Source organism: Gigantopelta aegis, chromosome 2 (assembly GCF_016097555.1).
Source record: "Gigantopelta aegis isolate Gae_Host chromosome 2, Gae_host_genome, whole genome shotgun sequence".
NCBI lineage: Eukaryota > Metazoa > Mollusca > Gastropoda > Neomphalida > Peltospiridae > Gigantopelta > Gigantopelta aegis.
The window spans coordinates 46465544-46473049 of NC_054700.1; positions in this window are offsets into that span (position 1 = coordinate 46465544).

Here is a 7506-nt window from a genome sequence, read left to right on the forward strand (position 1 = left end):
TATGTATGTGTGCATACGGCTCGCGCCGTTTCTGTTCCCTTTTGTCTATCTTCGGCTTCCTCCCTGTTACTCCACACGTCCGTGTCTGTCTGTCTGTCCCCCCCCCCCCCCCCCCCCCCTCTCTCTCTCTCTCTCTCTCTCTCTCTCTCTCTCTCTCTCTCTCTCTCTCTCTCTCTCTCTCTCTCACACACACGCACATGCATATGTATACACATATTGTTTAATAAGTGCTTTATATACGAGTGTAAAGCTTTAATTATGTATCGTTTATGTATATACAATAATACCATGTACAGCAATGATTCAAGGCCCCAACCTTGACCTTGCTTATGTTTCTGGGGACAAAAAAAAACAAAAAAACTAGTAAGTAATTTTTAATTGGCCTGGTATTATAAATACTAGACCAATTTATCTAATTTAATAAGCAATTTTAAACCCTCTTGCACTCAAGATAAACTATATTTATTTTAAAATTGAACGTCTTGAGTGCTCGAATTCCGCTGACGCACACCGATCGGTATTTCCAAGGCCTACCTTGTGTCACTAGCTGTGACGTCAGAGGTCAGACCAAGGTGACAGCTATGTAAATACTGACTACAGCTATCGATCGGCCGCGTGTCATGTGTGTTAATTATTTTAATTAATTATTTCAACTCAATATTTATTTGTTATTAATCTAGTCTTTGATTATCTTTATTTGTGTAAGTGGTTGTCTATGTCCCCGGGGCCGGGCAGTCCGTGCGATTCTGGCTGCTTTGTCAAAATTTGGTTGGTAGCGGGTTGGTCGCGTGTGAAATTATTGTGCACATGAAATCCATTTTTGCGCGTCATGGCATTCCACGCTGTGTGAAATCTGACAATGGTCCTTCACAAGAATTTCAGCAGTTTGCTGAAAGTTGGGGATTTGAGCACATAACCACATCACCCCGATATCCTCAAGCTAATGGTTTAGCTGAGAGAACAGTGCAAACAGTAAAAAGGTTGCTGAAAAAAGCAGCTGAAAGCGGAAATGATCCATACCTTAGCCTTTTGGATTATCGCAACACATTGCCTCTCCTGCTCAGATGCTTATGAGCAGACGATTGCGATCAATTTTGCCAAATGTGAATTGTCAACTTGAACCCAAAGTTATAAATCCTAGCAAAGTCAAACAAAAATTGAAAACTAAACAGTCCAAACAAAAGATGTATTATGACCGTGGTTCAAAACCATACCCAACCCTTAAGAGAGATGATGTAGTGAGAGTTCAGTTAACTTCGATGGACCGATGGATCCCTGGAGTGGTTAGAAAAACACATCATCCCCAAGGTCATATGTTGTTGAAACGGCTGATGGTATATATCGCCGCAATAGACGCTTCATTATAAAAACAAATGAAAATGTCCCTAGTAAGAGAAAGCAAACTAAAGATGATTCACTCGAGCATATTTCCAGTCTTGCTTCCCCACAATCTCACACTAGAAAAACCCCAGTGTCTGTCCAAGAAGACATCAATAGTAGTAGGGAAAGCACACCAAGTCCAAAATTCCACGGAAATACATCTATTCCTAACCCAGCACAATGTCAAAGTTCCCAGGTGCCCAATCCAACAGTAACTCGATCTGGTAGAATTATTAGGCAACCAGTAAAACTGGATCTATAAATGCTGTTATTGAAACTGCAATAATAATCTTCAATGTAGTTCTATTCAACATACTTTATTGCAGTTTTCTTCAACATAATTTTAAAATAATTTGTTTCTTCAATAATTGACATTTTGCTTAGTGGATCCATTCAGCTTGTTGGGTATTTCTCGTTCCAACCAGTGTACCACAACTGGACAACGTCCGTGGTATGTGCTTTCTTGTCTGTTGGAAAGTGCATTAGGAAACATGTAGTGGGTTTTCTTTTATGACTATGAGTCAGAATTACCAAATGTTTGAAATCCAATATCCGATAATTAATTAATCAATGTGCTCTAGTAGTGTCGTTAAACAAACCAAAGTTCTTCTCCATAAACATTAGTTCTCAGTGCGTGCGTTTATTATAAAAAAAAATTCATAGTATTTGAAACAAAAGGATAACCAGAAATACTTCGGATGTACGGAGTTGAATAATCTAAACAATAAAATCTAAGTGAAAGGGTTTCAAATCCCAATGAAAAATACGCCATAGGGTCTGTCACTTTAAACAGTGGTTTTATTTCGGCTAGGGACGGGACGTGGCCCAGTGGTAAAGTGTTCGAATGAGGCACGGTCGATCTGGGATCGATCCCCGTCGGTGGGCCCATTGAGCTATTTCTCGTTCCAGCCAGTGCACCACGACTGATATATCAATGGCCGTGGTATGTGTTGTCCTGTCTGTGGGATGGTGTATATAAAAGATCCATTGCTATTAATGGGAATCTGTAGTGGGCTTTCCTCTCCAAGACTAATCCAATGACATCCAATAGTCGATGATTAATAAATAAATAATCATGGAATCAACGACGATTTTGTCAAATATCCATTGGACTCATTGTTCAGAGATACGGTCCTGATCGCGGATAATGGTCTTGTCGTTCGGGTTGTATGGTTATCGGGTAATAACACATTTCATTCATTCTTTTCAACTTATTTTCGTGCTTATAGCCAATTACGGTTCAAGCACGCTGTCCTTGGCACACACCTCAGCTATCTGGGCTGTCTGTCCATGACAGAGGGTTAGTTGATGGTGAGAGAGAAGTTGTTGTAATGAACTGGAGTCTGGGTAAGAGCCGGTACCAGGATGCAAACCCAGTACCTACTAACCTTATTTCCAGTGACATTTTGTTTCTTTTGTTTCACGACACCACTAGAGCACATTGATTAATTAATAATCGGTTTTTGGATGTTAACCATTTGGTAAGTATGACTCGTAGTCAGAGGAAATCCTGAATCTTGTATATGCACTTTCCCACAGACTGGAAAGCACAAACTACGGCCTTTGACCAATTGTGCTGCACAAAAAAAATCAGTTGAATGGATCCACTGAGGTGGTTTGATCTTGCGACGCAAGCACCTCATGCTAGCGCTCAACCAACCGAGGTAAATCCCACCCCAATGGTGACGTAACCGCTACACTATCGATACCGGTGATATATCTTACACAAATAGCGTTGTTTATTTAAATATTTCTTGTGTGGTGGTAATCACATGATTAACATATAATTATATATACTAGTATTTACATATTTTATTATTGTGTGGTTGAAAAAAGCTTATTTATTTACATATTAATTACATGGATGTATCAAATGATTAACAAAACTGTTCACGTTTATTGTACTACAGTGTTACATGGATATCATTGTTATATATGTGGTGTTAACTTATGATTAACATAATCATGTATATGTTTTTTGGGGTGTGGGGTGGGGGGTTTGTTTACATATTTATTGCAGTGTCACATCATTAATGTAGTATGTTTATGCTTATTTTGTGCTTCTATTACATGAACAAAGTTTTTAATTATAAGATATTTTGTTATCTTGTTCATTGTCCAACTATAATTATGGTAATATCACATTCAGATAGGGATTTTCTCTTCTTTTTTTTTCTTTTTTTTCGTTTTCGTTTTCTTTTTCTCCACTGCTCCAAGCAGTACCGCCATTCTGTCATCTTCTTTGAACTTTCACTATACTGAGTCCGTGTTGGCGCGCGCGCGAAGTGGCTCGTAATCCGGAAGTGACGTCAGAATGGGATAATCGGCTCAAAGTGGAGACCGCGCTTGTTGGGCGGCCATACCCATCACTTCTTCGTAACTAGGGGGCGCTGTTGACAAGAAAAAAAGGTTATAACTATGAATTTATTGCAGCCTACACTGATGACATGACATTTTAGTAGCGACCTTTGTTAGGGGGTTGCGTCATATTCTCGCGGGAAATATATTGGGTGAAGATTTGCTTGACCAGAGAGGGGTTTTGTCCCTCGAAACCCTCCACTGCACACGCGCCTGTACAGAGGGACAGACAGAGAGGGAAGGGGAGAAAAGGAGAGTGAGAAAGGGGGAGGGGACAGTGAGAGAAATGAAGGGAGAGGGAGGGATAGAGAGACAGGACTACACGGACATCGACTTTCAGACTCATCGCATCTCAGGCGAGCGTTTTACAACAAACACACACACACACACACACACACATACACACTATGACACACTATCACACACACTCTATCTCTCACACACAGACAGCGAGAGAGAGAGAGAGAGAGAGAGAGAGAGAGAGAGAGAGAGAGAGGAGAGAGAGAGAGAGAGAGAGAGAGAGAGAGAGAACTGCATAGTGTCCACCACCCGTCTGTTCCTGCGGGCACGTTGACAATAAACGCATACTGAACCAGCGTCGTTCTGGCGGTTTGTTTCCCACGCCGCAGGGACAGACAGCCCAGATAACTGAGGTGTGTGTGTGGCCAGGACAGCGTGCTTGAACCTTGGTTGGCTATAAGCACGAAAATGAAGAGTGGGGTATAAAAAACTTCAAATATTAGCTATCAAAGTTATCACTTCATTATAAAAACGAACGTATAAAGTATGTAAAGAGTTGTGGGTAAGAGCACAATACAAATATCAAAGTCAGTATATTTTAAAGCTTTGTATAAATATCAAAATGTTTTTAAAACTTTTAATATTAATTCTGGATGGAATTTAAAAGACTGTCACTCTAATATATTTCTAGGGGCGAGACGTAGCCCAGTGGTAAAGCGCTCGCTTGATGCGCGGTTGGTTTGGGATCGATCCCCGTCAGTGGGCCCATTGGGCTATTTCTCGCTCCAGCCAGTGCACCACCGACTGGTACATCAAAGGCCGTGGCATGTGTTATCCTGTCTATGGGATGGTGCATATAAAAGATCCCTTGCTACCAATCGAAAAGAGTAGCCAATGACGTGGCGACAGCGGGTTTCCTCCTTCAATATCTGTGTGGTCCTTATCCATATGTCTGACGCCATATAACCGTAAATAAAATGTGTTGAGTGCGTCGTTAAATAAAACATTTCCTTCCTCTAATATATTTCTGTTACCAAATATAACTTCAGATGATTACACTCCAACAAAATGTGTCGCACTGTCAGCGTACACTGGCGATATTCAAATTTAGGAAGAGGGCCCTTTAAAATAAATTATTGTGTTAAATGTGTGCCCTTAATGCAGTGCCGGATTTATAAGGGGGCAATTGCACCGCCCTGTCCCCTCCACCAGAGGGCCCCACCCCCAGACTAAGGACTTCCTTTATAAAAAAACATGTAATAATTATATAATTAGTTCATTTTTTTATTCGTCATGTAATTTAATTTCTATGTTGAAGGACCCCCAAACCTGAAGTGCCCCGGGCCCCCCAAGGTTTAAATCCGGTCCTGTCTTTATGCCAACATGGCTTGATACCCAACAAAATATGACATCTTTATTAGCAATGAACTAAAGACACACCTTTGTATCGCCATCCAAACCAAGTGATGTTCTAGTTTCATGTATTGTAATATAGTATCACGGTACATGGCTTGGATTATAAATAACTGCATCTGTGCAATGTTTCTTCAGATGCACAAAATTCAATACTAATTTGGTTGGTTTGAAACACAAAGGTGGCAAAATAGAACATAATAATATTTTTTTTTTTTTTAAAGTTGACATGTTTGCAGTACATACCCAGAGGGCCCACATAAGCTTAGCTGAAAACCAAATCGATGAAATTACCTTTTATAAGGATGCTACACTAGTACATTCTAATCTTGGCTGGGGGGATAAACAGTAAATTTCATGTTTTACATTAAAGGGACATTCCCGAGTTTGCTGAATTGCAAGATGTTTCTGACTAATAAAATATTTCTACGATTAAACTTACATATTAAATATGTTTTCTTGTTTAGAATATCAGTGTCTGTATATGCAATGTGTTTCTGGTCGTCTTAATATTTGTAAGAAGCCAAAACTAGATTTTGTCTTCAAATAATTTCGTACGTACGAAAACATCCTTTTTAGGAAATAAAATGAAATTTAACCTAGTACAAATATTAGAACTATCAGAAACACGTTTAATATGCAGCCACTAATATTTTATGCAGAAAAATATATTTGATATGTAATTACAATCGTTAAAAAGTCTTTGTTAGTCGATAACATCTTAAAAATTGCAGCAAACTCAGGAATGTCCCTTTAAGGTCTCACTACACAGATGTCATCTGCCATTGAAATCCATGTTATACTGCCTCACTTTAAACGCCAATAGAACTGGTTCTCGTTGGCACTAACAACATACACCATTGCGAACATACATTATATTTTAGCATTTCTTTTCACTCCAAAATTGAGAACATTCCCGTCTCAGTTGTTTGCTCTATGACCGCATTTGGCTGTAGTACCGGTCCGAATAGGTGGTTCATTAACCGATTCACTCCGGTTGTCTCTTCCGCTATATACACCCATGTCCCAAAAAGTCAATATACAGTATTACAAAATAACATGGGCTTACTATTAAACATACATATTGTTTTAATTATTCACCAATTTCAAGAAGTGAACCATAACGTGTCACAATTAGGAACTACAGTGGAATTAAGTGAAATGTGTTGTGGGTCGTTAAATAAAATATTTCTTTCTTTCTTTGTACATTTTCTTCTATAACACAACGATAATAAAGCGAGAAGCTGGTAATGCACAATATACGTTTGTTTTCCTCAATAATATTTCTCTGTATTTAGTTGGGGTTTTTTTAAATAAAAATCTAGCTAGTAATATTTGTAATTATATAATTGCATTCCTTGCCCCTAAACAAGTTAGGTTAGACCAAAACAAATGCGATCGTAGGTGGCATGGGTGCTGAAATAGTACTAACACCCCCCCCCCCCCCCCCCCCCCCCCCCCCCACCCCCCCCCCCCCCCCCCCCCACCCCCCCCCCCCCCCCCCCCCACCCCCCCACCCCCCCCCACCCCCCCCCCCCCCCCCCCCCCCCCCCCCCCCCCCCCCCCCCCCCCCCCCCCCCCCCCCCCCCCCCCCCCCCCCCGGTTGTTATGTGGCCGCCATCTTGAAAATCTAATATATGGAACAAGTGGTTCATATTAAAAGTTGAAAATTATGACAATAGGCAACTTGTGGACGAAATTTGATGCTTTTATCTGGAATTACCACATCATTTTACTGGGTTGCTTGAAAAAAGTCTCCATTTTGATGGCGTCATTTGAGCATGTTTATCTCCACAGGAATTCTGAGTAATTTTCACCTGTGAGATCGTCAGGACATATACTATCGAGAAATATCAGGTCAGTATTTTTTTACTATTTTTTTTATATATATAATTCTGCACAAAATATTAAGTTTAAGTTTTACAATATATCGTAAGAAAAAAATTAACGTTGGATATGTTTCACTTATTGTGTACGAAGCCAAAACAAGGGTCCAAAAAGAAACTATCGTCGACCTCAATAATGATGAATTCAGAAATCACAATTGACAATAACAATTTGTTGACCAAAAATCCACATAATAAATAAAATAAATATGTTTAATTATTGTTCTGT